The following is a 19,767-nucleotide window of genomic DNA, read 5'->3' as shown; positions in this document are numbered from 1 at the left end:
GGTGAGGATGTGGAAAAAAGGGAACCCTTGCACAATGTTGGTGGGAATGAAAATTAGTACAATCACTATGGAGATTCCTCAAAAAATTAGAAATAAAGCTATCATATGATCCATCAATCAATGAAAAGAAAGAAAGGAAATCAGTATCTCGAAAAGGTATCTGCAATCCCATGCTTGTTGCAGCACTGTTCACAGTAGTGAAGATTTGAAAGCAATCTAATTGTCCATAAACAGATGAATGAATAAAGAAAATGTGGTATGTATACACAATGGAGTACTATTTAGCCATAAAAAAGAATGAGATCCTGTCACTTGCAACAACATGGATGGAACTGGAGTTCATTATGTTAAATGAAATAAGCCAAGCACAGAAAGACAAACATCAATCACATGGTCTCACTTATTTGTGGGATCTAAAAATCAAAACAGTTGAATTCATGGACATAGAGAGTAGAAGGATGGTTACCAGAGTCTGGGAAGGTAACAGGGGGAAAAGGAGGAGATAGAGATGGCTAATGGATTAAAAAAAAAAAAATAGGAAGGATGAATAAGACCTACTATTTGATAGCACAACAGGGCGAATATAGTCAGTAATAATTTAGCTGTACTTTAAAAAATAACTCAAATAATGCAGTTGTTTTGTTTGTAACTCAAAAGATAAATGCTTGAGGGAATAGATGCCCCATTCTTTATGATATGCTTATTTCACATTGCATGTCTATATGAAGCCATCTCATATACCCCATAAATATATACACCTACTATGTACCTACAAAAATGGAAAATAAAATAAATTTATAAAAGGAAAACAAACAAAAATAATACAAGTTCTAAAGTAATACATAGAAGGAAAAAAAAGCTTTTACAACCTTGGGCTAGGCAAATAATTTTAGACAGAACAAAAAACATCACTAACCACAATATAAATGTGACTTCATAAAAATTTAAAACTCTATTCCTTGCAAATACTACTAAGAAAATGAAAAACAGGCCACTAACTGAGATAAAGTATTTTCAAAATATATTTGACAAAGGACTTATATCTAGATGCAATAATAAGAAAACGTAATAGCCAAGTAAGAAATATATAAATAGCCAAATTGGTCTATAAGAACATGAAAATAGGATTAATATCACTAATAGTGAGAGAAATCTAAATAAAATTGTGACACCATTTCATACCCAATAGAATGGCTAAATTAAAAATACTGACAATACCAAGTATTGATGAGCACCTGAAACTCTCAGTTATTGCTTGTAGGAGTATAAAATGGCACAACCACTTTGGAAAACATTTTGGCAGATTTTTACATAATTAAAAGTACACATTCTAGCTCACCTAGCAATTCCACTGCTAAGATATTTATCCAAGTGACATGGAAGCATATGTCCACCAAATGACTTACATATGGATATTTGAGAAGCTTTTATTTACATTAGTCCCAAATTGGAAACGATCCAAATTTCTCTCAATGTGCAAAGCCATAAACAAATTGTGGTCTATTAATATGAATGATTATTATTCAACAATAAAAGGAATGAACTATTGATACACCCAACAACATGAATGAATCAAAAATGTTTATGCTGAGTGAAAGGAACTTGACAAAAAAGTGTATATACTGAATGATAACATTTTTACAAAATTTGATAACAGGTAAAAACAATGCATAGCACCTGAAATCAGGCAATAGTTGGCTCAGCCCAAGCTTGAAGGTCATTTATTATACCAGGGAACTTTTTATGGCAATGAAAATGACATACATCTTGATTGAGTGGTGGTTGCATGAATATATACATTTGTCAAAAATTACTGAATTGTATACATCAATTGAGTTTATTTTACTTCAGTTATACCTCAATAAAGTATTTATTTTATTTTTATTAATTACTTTTAAAACTTATGGTTGATGTATAACAATTGTATATATTTATGGCGTACAGCATGATGTTTCAATGCATGTATACATTTTATAATGATCAAATCAGGCTAATTACCATATTAATAGCTTTAAACATTTATCATTTCTTTGTGGTGATAACATCCCAAATCTTTTCTTCTAGCTATCTTGAAATATACATTACATTGTTATTTGCTACAGTCACCTTACATTTTTAGCTTCCACATTTGAGTGAGAATATGCAGTATTTTGTCTTTCTGTGCCTGGCTTGTTTCACTTAACATAATGTCTTCCAGCTTCATCCATGTTGCTGCAAAAGATAAGATTTTATTCGGTTTTATGGCTGAATAGTATTCCATTGTGTATATATACCATATTTTCTTTATCCATTCTTTATTAGATGGGCATTTAGTTTGATTCCATATCTTGACTATTGTGAATAGTGCTACAATAAACATGGAAGTGCAGACATGTCTTCAATATACTGATTTCATTTCCTTTGGATATTTGCTCAGTAATGGGATTGCTAGATCATATGGTAGTTCTATTTTAACATTTTTGAGGAATCTCCAAACTGTTTTCCATAATGGCTGTATAACAAAGTAGGTTTAAATATTCCTATAATGTGTATAAATGGGTAAGGTCAAGAAATATAAAAATAAATTCCTAAAGCCTAACATATAATCGAAGAAGTATGAATTAAAACAATGTGATGGCATTTTTAGCATGTATTGGATGCATTAGGAAATTGTTAGAAAAGACATGGAGAAAAAGACATGCTCAGACATTGCTAGTAGGAGTGTTATTGCAAAAGTCTTTCTTGAGAACATTTCCGCAATATTCTTAAACAGCATATTTTTAGACTTAGCAATTTGACTTCTAGGAATTCATCCTCAGAAAATAAATGGTTAGGTTTCCAAAAATGCATATTCATCTCTGCTGTGTTTATCATAGTGAAAACTGGACATAATAAAATGTCAAACAAAGAATTGACATACGAAATGATAGTACTCCCATGGAAGGTATATCATAAAGCTATTAAAAATAATGTTTATTTATTGACATAAGAAGATGCCGATGATATACAGTTTAAAAATATTTCAAGATCATATGTACAATATAATCTAACATCAAACATAATGCACCTAAATCTTAACAGTGGTTATTTACGGGTGGTGGAAATATGAATAATTTTTATTTCCTGCTCTATTGTAAAGTACTATGTATAAAATACTATGTATTTTATAATTTTTATAATGCATATGTACAGTACTTGTAAAAAATAAGTTGTTAAAAGGGATAACAAAGTTTTGCAAATTGCTCATTGTTGAATTGGTTTTTGGTAAATTGTCCTGTTGGTAAATTAAATTTCAGTGAACTAATTTTCAGGGAACTGGCCCGATTCTTTTAAAAGTTAGAGTCAAATTGACTTTATTATTGATGTAGGTGATTCAGCAGCTGGGAAAATGGTGTTGGTTATTAAGATGGGAAATATAGGGGAAGGAGAAGTTTTTTGAGGAAAGATTGTGATACCGATTTTTTAATGTGTTGAATTTTAGGTGTCTGTTGAGTGTTCAGCTGTGGACAGACATACAGATCTGGAAGTTATCAGCAGAGGGTAATATGAGACAGGAGAGTAGACAATATTTTGGAGTGCATAAGTAGAAAGCCGAGAGAAGAAGACTGAGGCTAGAACCCTGAGGAATATCCAACGTTTGCCCTTGAAGGAGACTGAGAAGTAGCCAGAAGTTGGAGGAAGATCTGAAGGATGATGTGTCTTCAAAGAAGGAAAATGAGTGTTTCAAGGAGTTAGCTGTCCCCTGTGTCAAGTAAAAAGAGACTGAAAAATGTTCATCAAATTTAACAACTGCTGGTTTGATCTATTCAAGAATGTTGTGGCATATATAAGGCAGGTGTTTTGTTTTTTGTTTTTTTGTATTTTTTCCTGGTGAGCACACCTTTATTTATTTTCAAGTTAGAGTCCTCAGAATAACCTTGGTGGAAACTCATAATTGTCAAAACGTGAGATCACAACTCAAAAAATCAATTTAAAACTTCAAATTTGAATTGATTTTTTGCCTAGTAAGGGAGGGGTCTTGTCCAGCAAAGCAAACCATTGACCTTACAGGGATTTTTGAAGAAGTTTGTTGTGTTAGTGAGAGAAGTGGGAGTGGAATTATCTCAGTCTTATGTTGGATGTTGTAGTTTTCATACCTAGATGTTCCATTGGCTCTTTCTCGTGTCTTCTCTCTGTTCACGTTTTCCTTTAACTTCCTGGGAATAGTTATAACAGTCTTTTACATTTTTTTTTTTTTTTGAGACAGAGTCTAGCTCTGTTGCCAGGCTGAAGTGCAGTGGCACGATCTCGGCTCACCGCAACCTCTGTCTCCTGGGCCCAAGCGATTCCCCTCCCTCAGCCTCCCGAGTAGCTGGGACCACAGGTGCGCACCACCACACCTGGCTAATTTTTTGGATTTTAGTAGAGATGGGGTTTCACCATGTTGGCCAGGATGGTCTCCATCTCCTGACCTTGTGACCTGCCCGCCTTGGCCTCCCAAAGTGCTGGGGTTACAGGCTGGAGTGCAGTGGTGCAGTCTGGGCCCACTGAAACCTCTGTCTCATGGGCTCAAGCGATCCTTCTACCTCAGCCTCCTGAGTAGCTGGGACTATAGGGGCATGCCACCATGTCCAGCTAATTTTTGTAGTTTTTGTAGAGACAGAGTCTCACCACGTTGCCCAGGCTGGTTGCAAACTCCTGAGCTCAAGTGATCACCTGCGCTGGCCTCCCAAAGTGCTGGGATTACAGGCATGAGACACTGTGTCCAGCCCAACAGTTGTTTTAAAGCCCTCTTTCACGAATATCATTTCTATCATTTTAAAAATTTCTTTTTATAAACCAATTTTTCTTTTGGGTTATGGGCCACATTTTCCTGCTTCTTGGTTGGTCTATTAATTCTTTCTTGAATAAAATAAAATAGAGACAAGGTCTCACTATGTTGCCCAGGCTGGTCTCAAACTCTTGGGCTCAAGCAATCTATAAGGCAGGTTTTAATTTTCCTTTTATAGAGGAGGAATTTCTAGGCAAGGACATCTTAGTGACTTCTCCAAGACTGCATGACCAGAGTCAGATCTTTACACTCCTAATCCTAGCATCTGTCTAGGATGCTACATTGCCTCTTGATTTCTGTTAATCACCAGAATAAAGTTCCTGAGAGAAAGCTTTGCAAAATATTGGAATGCATCACTGGGAGAGTGTGTGGCTTTTCTTTTCAGAAGTCTTTAGAAATTGTAGACAGTCTCTTCAATCCTGCAATTAGGACTAGAGAGGAGTCTATCCAACAAGAAAACGTTGTTACCTTGCTGTCTTTATAAAACCGCTTAGTTTCTTTGCACATAAAAGACATTTAATTTAATTTTATTATTAGTCAATTAAGATGTCTCTGTTATGCTTAGAATAATTTCCCTGCTTCTACTCATCAAACCACGTACTTCACTTCCAGTAAATTGCTTGAAGGTTTTTTATAGGTTTGTCCTGATTAACCCCACCATATCGTACTTTCTAGCACAGTCTTGATTTCTTTTGTACTCTTTACACTCCTTGTAAATGATAGATTTTACAGTATCTTTGCATAAATTAGCACTTTTCCAGAATTTAAGTCCCCTAGGAAAGAGAATTCAGTTTTGAGAAGTTTTAAGTTTCTTGGCAGCTCTCTAGCTAAAGCCTTCGGAGCAATTTCTGCCATTTAGCTACTTTCTTTTGCCAGCACCTACAAGAAAGGGGGAGATGTCTTCTACAAACACTTTGACCTTGACAGACAGAAATCTTCTGGCATCATTGTCATTTCAGTGTCAATGAATGTCAGTATCAATGTTAACATAGTGAAGCCTTCTAACTTAGTTTCAGTAAATTTAATTATGTGTAGCTCATATTACTTTTTTCATGAGAATAAAATGTGGCAAATTATTTCAGGTAGTTAAGAAAATCCCCAGAATTATGGTTTTGTAATATGGATTTTTATTGCATTATATTTGCATGCAAGTTTATTACATTCATCATTTTTTGAAGATTATCTATAAAGTATTCGTCATCTGATAAATAATGATTATGTTAGTGTACCCCCAAAGCTATAGGATTTAAAATTTTCCTTGAAGAAGTATTTAATCTAGTTGGGCCTTATGGAATATAGTCTTGAAATAATCAATGAATAGTATAAAATTTTATTAGACTAAGCACAGTAAGAATGATACGGAAAAATGAGTGAATAGAAAGGCGAGAGAATGACTTAGTTTAAGCTTATTTTTCAGTTTTTCTTCCCATGAAACTCTTGGTAACATATATTCCTCACTCTTGAAATTCTCTCCACCTTTGGCTTCTGTGACGTTTCATAAATTCCACTAATATTGACTAAATGAATATTCATTGGGGCACAATGTAATTCTCACAAACATCTGCAAATTTGATATTGTTATCCCTATTTTTTTTTTAGATAGGGTCGCTGAGTCTTAACTGGGTTAAGTAACTTCTTCAAGTTCACCTGGGAAATGAGCAACACAGTTGGGGTTTAATTCCAGATATTTTTCTTCTCAAATGCTTGCTCTCAGTTGCTACATTTGCTTTTTTATTTTTGACATTTCCTTTTGTCAATGTCCTTCTTTCATTACCTATTTGTTGGCATTTTTGAAAGAGTCAATCCTTGTCCCGATTATTCTGTCTTTAAACACTCCTCCTTGTGGCTATTTCCCCATTTTTCCATGACCACTTCTGCTCAGATGATTCCTCTATTTGTATCTGATCCCTTTACCCAAGTTCTGATTTCCAGTTTTCTACTTATATCTGATCCTTGTCATTTGGAGGTCCTGTTAATATTTCACATTTTTGTCTAAAACTCAGCTCTTTACCCTTCTCCCTCCTTATTTCTCCATTCTTGTCATTCTGCTCCTGTTTTCCTGGGCTTGAAAATGCAATCAAACTTGATGTATGTCTCCTCGTCTCTGTTTTTCTCTCTCCAAGCACAGAGATGCCAAACCCTGTTTTGCATTTCATCGTAATATCATAACATGTGGCACTGTTCATCCTCTCTGTTTCTACTCTTGTGTAGTCTCTGAGTTGATTTCCCTGCCTTCAGTCTCTTCCTGTTCTAGCCCATTCTGCAATTACTTTTATCCAAGGGGATAGTAATTGTTACTACTCTAATAGATGATAAGTAAATTTTATTTATTTAATGAAAATTAAATAAAAGTAATACACTTAAAAGAATTATTTACGAAATAATAATAAATAATAATAGATTTGTGTCTTTGTGCCAGAAGGTGCATTATTTATTCATTAAAACAATCCTTTGAATTACCAGTATTTTTCCCATTTTAACATTACAACACCAGAAACTCATAGAAGGGTTAAACAAAGTTCCCAAGATCACACAGTCTGTAAGTGTCAGAGATTTGAGCTGAGTTCTGCCAGATTCCAAAGTTCATGCTCTGAATGCTTATTCAACTGGGACATATTTCAGAATGAAAGGGGAGATACTAGTAATTTTTCTGAGATAATAGGCATAAACTGGGATGGTTCTAGAAAAGCCAGGATTTAGATTAACTTTATAAGTTCTACATTCTACTTTCTCATCACTGATTACAGCCAAATAAATAAAGGGAATGGTTGAGAGGACATTTACTTTTGGGGTAAAGAGCCATATACTCATCTTTGTACTCAAGTTCAGGGATGATTGGAGAACAGCCTCTTAGAAATATCCAAAATAAATGTGGGACCCACAGGAAAGGAGCTTAACAGGAAACTGAGAACTCAAGACACAAATTTGCCAGCCACCCATATAGAGGGTTTGTTGAAGCCATGAAACAAAGTAACTCACTGAGAATTTAAGGAAGCAGAAAAAGCGTGGAAATAAGGCACAGAATTGAATCCTGAAATGTGAAATATGAAGGGACAGAAGTAGAAAGATGAGCCAATATGGGACGTGTTTCTATTAGACTATGCATTTCTTTCTGGCACAAACCATGCCTTTTGTATCCCTGACCTCACATATTACTATACATGCTAAATACACTTATTAAATCAATTTAACATTAAGGACATTGCAGACCCATATGACTGGTGATAGATGAATTTAATTCTATCTTCTTTCTCAGGAGTTAATTAAGGCTATTTGAATGCTATTGAAATGACTATTTCAAGTGCCGTCTCTCCTCTCTGGCCAGGTTTGTGCTTCTTCTTACTGTGGTTGGGAAACTAGTAAGTTTAGTGATTGACCCCGTGCCATACTGTCACCACTTGATGATCTACCTGAAGTCTGAGAGCTAACACACATGCATGAGACATATATGTAAAGATATTTTATTGCATGTAAATGTTCACATGCTCTGTAATGTAACATGTATAATATATCGTTTAAGGAAGAAATAGATACAAGAAGAAAAAATTTTTTCAGATAGGTTTTTTTTTTGCTTGCTGCTTGTACTGAAGTGAGTCATCAGGTAACACAGCTTTAGAGAAGCCTTGTCTAAGATGCATTTGGAAATGTAGTTGCCATGGCAACTGTCTCTGAAGTAACAGACAAAATTCCCCATAGAGCTTCCAGAGAACCTCCAATGTCTTCTTTGCACTTGGATCTGAAGGAAAGCCTGCTTAATGGACTCATGTACATTTTGTTTAATACATTATTTTTCTCCCTTTGTAACTTTTGTGCAGTGGGACTGAGACAGGGATTGGGATCCATTAGGGTCACTCCGGGGTGTGGACAATTCTAAGTGTATAACGACAGATGAGGCAACCTCATTGCTGAGACTGAGCTGAGAGTGAGCATGGCTTGACTGACATATGTGCACATCCTCATAAACACACAGGCTTGTGTGCGGTGGTTTCACTTGGACTTGCCTGAAGATGGACTTCTGCTTTTGTGTTAAGATTTTATAACTTCTCCAAGAATATTTCTGCCATCGAAGCAGGATCAAAAACATATCTAACCTGTTGGCATACTGAAGCTCTAATTTCTCCAAATAGAGATTTATTTCTTGGCTATGAAATGTATCATCCTTAATACACAAAAGGCCCTGGTTAGGGGTGTGAAAGGCTAGTTGCCACAGGAAACTGTATTAGTCCCTGTATTAATGAGATCCCCTCCTGAAAATGGTTTTGACAATGTTTAGAGGAGCCAACTCTGGTGTCTGGAGACAAAATTGGGTGTTGTCAGTTACACATATTAAGTGTCTTGTGATTGCTTAAGAAGCTCAGCAGGGTCCCTCGCCCCTGTGACATTTGGAGCTGGACAGACCAGAGTTTGACTCAAGATTCTAGAATCTATTAGCTGCGTGTGCTTCTCACTTTTAAAGTGGAGATTAACATGTCTAATTTATGAAGGTATTGTGAGAAATAAATGAGGTAAAATTGGACATTGTTGTTGGATCCTTGGTGTCTGTATGAAGGTGCTGGGTCAGATACAGTGTTTGGTACACAGTAAGTTCTCAATATAAGGTAGCAAGAAAAATTGTGCTTAAAACGATGCGACCCGAATGAAAGATTAGGTCATTAAAAGCCCCGTGGAGCATTATCAAGTGTGAAAACAAACATTTCCTTTTCCTTAGAGAACTTGGTCTCTGGCAATGGTCCTGAGGGAGCCTCCGTAACTACTCTGAGGTCTCTATTCCAGAATAAAACTCTCCAGATGCTTGTTATCCACAGTGTCAGGAAAGACTGCGGTCTCATCTCTGGAAGCTGGACAGAAGCCTCGGGGCAAAGCCATGATCAGAGATAGCGTTCTTCATCTCAGCAAAAGAATCAAGATAAATTGGAGGTTTTGATCCTCAAAGTGGAGAAGCAGAAGCAGAGGGGGTCTGGGCTCTAAGTTGTCACTTTCTTTACAGCAAGGCCATTTGGATTTCTGCAAAAGAGATGGGCGAGAGGCAGTAGAGAGCAGCACTGTGGCTCCAAGCTGTAGGGGGTGAGTGCCTGTCTGAGCCACTGGTGCCACAGCAGAGTGGTTAAAAGCTCAGACTAGGGGAGGCAGACCACGGAGTTTCCCTGCTGCTGCAACTCAGCTGCACTAGAGCTTTGTGCAAGCGGCTTAGGCTTGGTATCCTCATTTGTCAAATGGTGATGGTTGTAATGCCAGACAGCATTCAGACACATTTGATAAATGTTTCTCTTCTTTTTTCTTAGCTTTTAATGAATAACGTTACATAATTACTCCATCCCTATTATCCTATACTAATTCCACAGTCATGCCAGTAAAGACTGTGGACAATACAACGTCATCTTACTGCTCCGTTTAGTACAGACCCCAAAGTAGAAGGTCTGGAAAGGTCAAGTGGTTCCCACCTCTCCAGTTTTACCGACTTGATCAAGGGCTGTAGAGGGAATGAAGTACACAGCGGGGAGGGCCACGGCCAGGGTTGGAGGGTTGTTCCAGCTCAATTCTGCCGACTCTCTCCTTAGTCTCAGCAGCCTTCACTCTGCAAATGTCACCCTCAGACAGTTACCAGGATGGCTAAAGGCACCTGGGGAAGGTGAAAACAGAGACAAGGGAATAAGGAAATATCTTCTAGAAGTTCAATAATCTCTCTGCTCCGATGTCATTCTTAAGCAGGGGAGGATTCTTTCTCGTTCTCTCACTGACTCTTTTTCCTTCACAGCTTTGCCTAGAGGAGAATGGCTGCCGAGAACTCCTCCTCGGTGACAGAGTTTATCCTCGCAGGCTTAATCCACCAGCCGGGACTCCAGATCCCCGTCTTCTTCCTGTTTCTAGGTTTCTACGGGGTCACGGTGGTGGGGAACCTGGGCTTGATAATCCTGCTAGGGCTCACCTCTCACCTGCATATTCCCATGTACTTTTCCTCTTCAACTTGTCCCTCGTAGATTTTAGTTTCTCTACGACCATCATTCCCAAAATGCTGATGAGTTTTGTCTCAAGGAAGAACATTATTTCCTTCACAGGGTGTATGAGTCAGTTCTTCTTCTTCTGTTTCTTTGTCTTTTCTGAGTCCTTCATCCTGTCAGCGATGGCGTAGGACCGCTACGTGGCCATCTGTAACCCACTGTTGTACACGGTCACCATGTCTCCCCAGGTGTGTTTGCTACTTTTACTGGGTGTCTACGGGATGGGGGTTTTTGGGGCTGTGGCTCATACAGGAAATATAGTGTTTCTCACCTTTTGTGCAGACAACCTTGTCAATCACTACATGTGTGACATCCTTCCCCTTCTTGAGCTCTCCTGCAACGGCTCTTACATAAATGTCCTGGTCATCTTTATTGTTGTGACCGCCGGCATTGGGGTGCCCATTGTTGCCGTTTTTATCTCTTATGGTTTTATTCTTTCCAGCATTCTCCGCGTTAGTTCTGCTGAGGGCAGGTCTAAAGCCTTCAGTACCTGCAGCTCCCACATAATTGCAGTTTCTCTTTTCTTTGGGTCAGGAGCTTTTACGTACCTCAAACCCCCTTCCATTTTACCCCTGGACCAGGGGAAAGTGTCCTCCCTGTTCTATACCATTGTGGTGCCCATGTTTAACCCATTAATCTAGAGCCTGAGGAATAAGGATGTCAAACTTGCCCTGAAGAGAACATTTTCCAGAATAAGCTTTTCTTGAAAAAAATTTTAGAAACAGAAAAGAGATACTAGGATTTTTTAAAAATCAGATTGCTTTTGTGATGATTTTTTTTTTCAGTGAGGAATCTAAGCTTCCAGTGCTTTCCATCCTATATATAGAGAAAATTTTAACTCTCTTTTCTGAGTGGATTTATTCTTCCCCACCCTCACCCCCATCTCTTCCTTGTTTTATGAAGAAGTTTCTACACCTATAGAATATTCAATGTTGAATGAGGCTTAGGAATAATTTTATCTTTCCCCTTTATATAATACACCACAAATTGCAGACTCAGAAGTATTTGTGTATTTGCCCAGGAACATAAAATTACCTAGTGGCAGACCTGGGACTGGAATCCCAGCTTGAATCCCAATCCACAGTGTTTTCCTTTATGCTATTCTTTATTGTCTCATTTCTTTTTGGAAGATTTCATTTCACATGCTAGTTGACCTAACAAATTTAAGTTCTAAATATATTCACAGTAATTTCATGCTATTTTTCACAGGATAATTTTAATGTATCACTTTTTGCAAGAACGTAGGAGGTGAAACGTTTTGTTGAGGTGGTCTTGGCAAAATGACAAGATCAGTGTTTGATGAATTTTATAATGTGTAAGTGGGAAGTATGTTAGGTTTCATATAGAAGTAAGCGTGGGGCCCACTGACTTGGTGAGTGGAGCCCTAGGGTTTAGAACTAGTTTAGTGGTTTAGAACTTCCAAGGGAGAGATATAAAATTTTAAGGGATGTAAAGATGTTGGGTGGAGGTGTCATGTTATTTTAAGACCAACAGAGACAGCATCTGGAGTTTCATTTCAAGGGTTAACTTGGGTGTTAGAGGTCTTATGGAGAAGTATGTAGTTCAAGATGATTGGGAGCTGTACTATCCAATATGGTAGTGACTAGCCATGCATGTCTACTGAACACTTGAAAAGTGATCATCCATATTGATACATACTCTAAGTGTGCACTGTAAGTATAAAATGCACATTAGATCTTTGAAGAATTATTATAAAAAGTATAAAACATCCTACTGATTTTTTTTTTTTTTTTTTTTGGTATTTTAGTAGAGACGGGGTTTCACCATGTCGCCCAGGCTGGTCTGAAACTCCTGAGCTCAGGCAATCCACCCGCCTCGGCCTCCCAAAGTGCTAGGATTACAGGCTTAAGCCACTGTGCCTGGCCCCCACTGATTAATTTCTATATTAATTATATGTTGAAATAACATTTTGGATATATTATGTTAAATAAAATATATCATTAAAATAATTTCTGTTCAGTTTTTTATGTACTAGAAAATTTAAAATTACATACATGATTTGCATTATTTTCTAATGGATGTTACTGGTCTAGAGGAAGTAACAGAGCAGAAAATAGTTTGGGGAACATATCAGGGCAGCACCAAGCAGTTCCTTATTTATTTATTTATTTATTTATATTGAGTCAGAGTCTTGCTCTGTCACCTAGGCTGGAGTGCAATGGCGCAATCTTTGGCTCACTGCAGCCTCTGCCTCCTGGGTTCAAGCAATTTTCCTGCCTCAGCCTCCCAAGTATCTGGGATTAAAGGTGCCCATCACCACGCTCGGCTAATTTTTATATTTTTAGTAGAGACAGAGTTTCACCATATTGGCCAGGCTGGTCTCTTGGCTAGGCTGGTCTCAAACTCCTGACCTCGTGATCCACCCGCCTTGGCCTCCCAAAGTGCTGGGATTACAGGTGTGAGCCACTGTGCCTGGCTGCAGTTGCTTATTAGAAGAGGCAATTGATAATTAAATTTTCAGGCCTTGCAGAAAGCCGTGATATTTTAATAATGGGACATGTGGTGAAGCAATGGTGCTCTCCAGATAAGCTAATACATCCCCAATATTATGTAAAGGGGAATATAGCTGTATATAAAGAATCTAAACCCACCAGGAGTGGTAAACTTTCTTTGAGAAGCAGTGATAAGTGAAATGCTTAGGAACTTTTCTGTAGGGAAGTCCCCTTCTACTGGTAAATAAGGGAAGTTTGGAGAAATGTTTAGTTTGCACTACAGTGATTCTGTTCAATGTTAGTGAAATGAAAAGAATAGGTGTACAGTGGCGGGATTGTGGTTTAGGTGGGATTGAATAGACCACTGAATCCAAGGGACCTATAATTTGGGAGTGGGGTGGGTGTGGTGGGTATGCAGTCCAATATCAGTAATAAAATAAAATAGATACTACCTTTATAAAATGTTGTAGGCTAACTTACAGTAAAGTGTACAGATTTTAAGTATATAGCTCATTGAACTTTTTCATATGTATGTGCCTGTGTAACCACAACCTGGATTAAGATGTAAAATGCTTTCAACCACCTTAGAAGGTTTTCTCTTGTTCATTCCCAGTGAACACTACCCTCTCTCAATGCCCACTCCCACAGCTAGCCACTGTTCATATCAACATGTACTGTACTGTTTCTGGTTTCTTTTCCCCAACATAAAGGCTGTGATACTCATCTGTATTGTTGCATGTATGCAGAGATTAACGTTATTATTTTGTCTCTATGTAGTATCCCATTATGTGTACACAATTATTTATCCTGTTAATGAACAGTTAGTTTCCAGTTTTTGCTTATTATTAATAAAGCTTCTATGAACATTTGTGAACACGTATTTTGGTTGAACTATGGAAACATTTCTTTTGGGTATATAATGAGATGTGGACTTGCTCAATAATAGGGTAGACATAATATTTAGTTTTTATAAATACTGCCAAATGGTTTTCAAAAAATTTGAGTCAAAAAAGGATTCAAGTCCTTTTTCAAGTTTTATTTTATTTTATTTTTATTTCAAACTTTTATTTTAGGCGGAGAGGGCTAATGTACAGGTTTGGTACATGGGTAAATCGTATGTCACTGGGATTTGGTGTGCAGATTATTTTGTCATCCAGGTAATAAGCCTAATACTCATTTATCAAATTTTTAATTTTCAGATAGTTCATGGCTTATCTTTTAATTCTATTAACAGAAGTTCTTAATTTTAGTGAAGTCCAATTTATCACTTTTTAAATTCATGAATTGTAGATTTGTTGTTATATCCAAAACTTTTTGTTTAAGAAATGTTACAAAGATTTTCTCCTACACCTTATTGCAGAAGTTTTGTATTTTTTTTTACATTTGTATCTGTAACCCATTTTGAGTTTATCTTTGTACATATTGTGAGGCATGGATTATTAATTATTATCTATAATAATTTTTTTTGCACATAGCTTTCCTATGGTTGTTCATCTTAGTTAAAATTCAGCTGATCCTATTTGTGTGTGTCTGTTTCTGTTCTCTCTTCTGTCCCTTTCATTTATCTATCTTGAGAGCAATATCACACAGCTTTGATTACTGTAGCTTTAGGATAATTCTTGAAATCAGTTAGTGTAAGTCCTCCATCATCATTCACCGTTTAAAGAGTTATTTTGGCTATATTAGGTCCTTTGAATTTCCATATTAGTTTTCAGAATAAACTTATAAATTCCAACAAAAATAACCTTCTGAAAGTTTAGTGGAATTGTCTTGAATCTGTGGATCATTTTGGGGAGAACAGGCATTTGTATTTTCTGTAGCAGTGAATGACAGTGTCTACTTTCCTATAGTCTCTCCAACCCAGCATCTTCTCAGAATTTTCAAATTTTCCAACCTGATAGGTGAGAAACAGTTTTTGTGTTGTTTAATTTTGCATTTCTCTTATTATGAGAAAGATTGGGGATGTTTTCATGTTTTTAATAGCTATTGGTATTCCTATATGGTCTATTTGTTTTGTACCTTTTCCCCACTTAACTATTGGGATTTTGATCTTTTCAAGTTTTAAGAGAACAGTATATTAGGAATAATAGCTTTTTGTCTGAGGTGTAAGTTGCATGTATTTTTTTTCCAATTTGTGATTTGCTTTTTGAATTTTCTCATGATACAATTTTTTAACCTTAAATGTATTAATCTTTTATTGTTTCAGGTATTTTAATCAAAGTTAGGAGTGTTTTGTCGCCTCTTAGGTTATGAAGAAAATTCATTTTTTAATAATATTTTTATGGCTTCATTCTTTTACATTGGGATGTCTCATCTATTTAGAAATTACACCAGTGTATCATGTGAGGAATAGATCCAACTTTGTCTTTTTTCTTATGGTTACCCAGTTATTTTACTGTCATTTATTAAATAGTCCCTCTTTTTTCTACTTTTGAGCTCCTGCCTTTATCTCATACTGAATTTCAAAGGCAGCTGGGCTATTTCTGTGTTTTTCCATTCTGTTCCATTGGTCTACGTATCTGTCTACCCATAAGCCAATATCACACTACTTTAACTGTAGAAGCTTCATTATGTTTTCATATCTTGAGGGTAACCTCCCACATATTGTTCCTCTTTTTTAGGGTTTTGCTGACTATTCATGTTTAACCATAATCTTTATAATTAATCTGTCTAGCTCCAGAAAAAAACCTGATGGCATATTTGCTGCACAGATGCATTTAAGATTGCATCTTAAATTTAGAAGTAAATTTAAGGAGAATCAAAATCTTTGGATCTTGAGGCTTCCAATCATAAACTGTGATATGCCTTTCCATGTCTTGGGGGTCTACTTTAGTATCTTTTAAGAGTGTTTCATAATTCCTCATCTATGTTTTGCATATTTCTTATTATAATTGTGCTGGGGAATTTTGTTTTATTTTGTCTTATCTTTCATTAGATATTATTATTACTTATACATATGCATTCTATGTATTACTCTGTTAATTATCTACTTTGTAATGTAACTGTTATTATTTGTAGAGATTTTTCTATAGATTCTCCCAGGCTTTCCAAATACATAATAAATTTTATCTGTGTAGAGATAGCTGTAATTTTTTCCTCCTGACACTTATGCCTCTTATTTCTTTCCCATTTACACCTGCATTTTCTAATAACTTTAATACAGTATTAAATAATTGCTTACAGTGAAGGCTGTAAGCATCCTGGTTTTGATGCTAGTGTTTTCAAAGTAAGTTGTTGGCTTTGGGCTGAAATTTATATATTTTGCCATCTTAAAGAGGTATCCATCATTCCTTGATTTAATGAATATTTTAAAAACATGAATGGAAACAAGAGGAGGGCAAGACGGCTGACTAGACGCAGCCAGGTGGAGCACCTTTTACTGAGGGACTGAAATGACTGGCGTGCTCCTAACAGATCTTCAGAGGGAAGGCACTGAGGGTGGATGGAGGGAAGACACAGAAGCTGGGGTGAAGGGGAAGAAAGCTGGGAATGTGCATGGAGCTGCCATGCACGAGGACTCATTCCTGGCCCCCAACAGCTCTAGGGGAATGAGTGAGTTGAACTGGCAAGGAACAACCTGCTCTCACCACGGGGCTCTGGAACCCCAGTAGGAGGAGACCCTTCGGCCACCACGGACACTCTAGTTGGCAAGGAGGGCTGCTTAAAGAAGTGGTTTGGGCAGCAAGCCTGATTATGAGCCCAGAGGGTTTGGTGTGGGAGTATCCGTAGCAGAGCATGGGCAGGGACAGCCATTCCCCTAGCCTCAACTTACTCCCACAGGAGACTTTAGCCCAAGAAGGACAGTCAGACCTCAACTCTGCAGGGCAGTCTTGCCCATCAGACAGGGCTGGTTTGACCTGAGCAACCCTTGGGCTTCTGGCCTCTCCTGGGTCCTCAGCCTGGCTGTGCCTGCCTGCAAGGCAGTCTCAGGTGCCATGGGGGCTGCATCATAGCTTCTGCACTGGCAGATTGTGCCTGACTGGTAGAGAGCTCCCAAAGGGCAGCCTCTATGGCCACACACCAGCCCACACGCTCCCTCTCTCCTCATATGGTAGCTTCCTTCAGGCCCATGGCAACTCCCCACCTTGCTTTGCTGGTGAGTGCCTGCGTGGGCAGGTTTTGCTTTCCTTGCCTTGCCAGTGTGCAGGAGTGCAGTCTGCCCTGCCGTCCCCTGACTGCCATTGCAGAGAGAGCCTTGGAAGCAAAGACCCAGCCAGCTCTATTCCCGCCAGTGCCCCACCATTGTGCTAACAGTGGATCCTCCCTTGCCCTGAGTGATCACTCCTGCTTGTGGGGCACAGAGGAAGCACCCAGACTTGTGCCTACAAGTGCCCCACCCCCGAACCAACACCACTTCCAGTGTGACAGTGCACACAGTTGCCAGCAAGGCCCGCCCCCCGCGTCCCCCAGCTATGTTGCCTCTGCCACTGTGGTGAACACCTGCAGGGAGGCAGGCATCCCGGCACCCACTAGCACCCTGCTGCACCTGCCGTCACCTCTGCTGCTGGCACGTGTGAACAAGGACAGATCACACTGTCACTGCACTATGAAACGCTTTGGCTGACACCACCCATCAGAGTGTAGTGACCAGCAGTCCAGGAACACCTCATCCCCCACCAGTGCAGAGGATTACTAACCATAAGGAGCGAGAAAACAAAGTTGGGGCACAATACAAGTCCCCCAGAGTTAGGGCACACAGTCCAGGAGTTGGGAGCTGCATGTTGGCCCCCTAAAATCTTTCAGATACAAAACCAGTCAGCTGAATCCACCTTATACCGCAATCAAACCCTCAAGATCATCAAACATGATAAAAGGAAAAAACAATCCATCCAAAGTCAGCAACCTCAAAGACTGAAGGTAGATAAGCCCACAAAGATGAAAATGAATCAGTGCAAGAACCCTGACGACTCAAAAAGCCAGAATGCCTTCTTTCCTCCAAGCAACCACATCACCTATCCAGCAAGCGGTCTGAACTGGGCTGAGATGTTTGAAATGACAGAAATAAAATTCAGAATATGGATAGGAATGAAGGTCATTGTGCTACAGGAGTACACTGAAACCCAATCCAAGGAAGCTAAAAATCATGACAAAACAATGCAGGAGCTGACAGACAAAATAACCAGTATAGAAAAGCACATAACTGACCTGATAGAGCTGAAAAACACACTACAAGAATTTCATAATGCAATCAATCGTAAGTATTAATAGCAGAATAGACCAAGTGGAGGAAAAAATCTCAGAGCTTGAAGCCCAGCTTTCTGAAATAAGATGGTTAGACAAGAACAGAGCAAAAAGAATGAAAAAGAATGAATAAAACTCTGAGAAATATGAGATTATGTAAAGAGATCAAATCTATGACTCATTGGGGACTCCGAAAGAGATGCGGAGAATGGAACCAACTTGGAAAACATATTTCAGGATATCATTCATGAGATCTTCCCCAATCTAGCTCTCTCCCCAATCTGCCTCTAGAGAGGGCAACATTCAAATTCAGGAAATGCAGAGAATCCCAGTGAGATACTTCACAAGAAGACCATCCCCAAGACACATAATCATCAGATTCTGTAAGGTCAAATGAAAGAAAAAAAGTTAAAGGCAGCTGGAGAGAAAAGTCACATCACCTACAAAGGGAAGCCCATTAGGCTATCAGTGGACCTCTCATCAGAAACCCTAACAAGCCAGAAGATATTGGGGGCCAATATTCAACATTCTTAAAGAAAAGAAATTCCAATCCAGAATTTCATATCTGACCAAATTAAGCTTCATAAGTGAAGGAGAAATAAGATCTTTTTCAGACAAGCAGATACTGAGGAAATTTGTAACCACCAGATCTACCTTAACAAGAGCTCCTGAAGGAGGCACTAAATATGGAAAGGAAAGACCACTACTGGCCACTACAAAAACATATTGAAGCACACAGACCAGTGACACTATAAAGCAACTACATAAACAACTTTGCAAACTAATCAGCTAACATCATAATGACAGGATTAAATCCATACATATCAATACTACCTTAAATGTAAATGGGCTAAATGCCCCAATTAAAAGACACAGAGTGGCAAGCTGGATAAAGAACCAAGACCCATTGGCATGCTGTCTACAAGAGACCCATCTCACATGCATTGAAGCTGAAAATGAAGAGATGGAGAAAAATCTACCAAGCAAATGGAAAACAGAAGAAAGCAGGGGTTACAATCCTAGTTTCAGACAAAACAGACTTTAAAAAGGCAAGGGCCAGATGGATTCACAGCTGAATTGTATCAGATGTACAAAGGAGAGCTGGTACTATTCCTGCTAAAACTATTCCAAAAAATTGAAGAAGAGGGTCTTCTACCTAACTCATTCTATGAAGCCAGTATCATCCTGATAGCAAAACCTAGCAGAGACACAACAAAAAAAGAAAACTTCAGGCCAATATCCTTGATGAGCATCAATGCAAAAAAATCTCAAAAAATTACCGGCAAATACGGCAGCATTTCAGAAAGCTTATCCACCATTATCAAGTAGGCTCTATCCTTGAGAT

General features: G+C 38.1%; 1 pseudogene; it reads left to right on the top strand.

Annotated features, from left to right (window-relative positions):
* Window positions 1–10,560: 10,560 nt before the first annotated feature.
* LOC100993371 (olfactory receptor 8B12-like) lies at window positions 10,561–11,495 on the top strand (annotated as a pseudogene).
* Window positions 11,496–19,767: the final 8,272 nt, after the last annotated feature.

The sequence above is a fragment of the Pan paniscus genome, chromosome 9 (assembly GCF_029289425.2).
Source record: "Pan paniscus chromosome 9, NHGRI_mPanPan1-v2.0_pri, whole genome shotgun sequence".
NCBI lineage: Eukaryota > Metazoa > Chordata > Mammalia > Primates > Hominidae > Pan > Pan paniscus.
The sequence above is the reverse complement of the archived record's forward strand: the minus strand, read 5'-3'. Positions and strand labels throughout refer to the sequence as shown.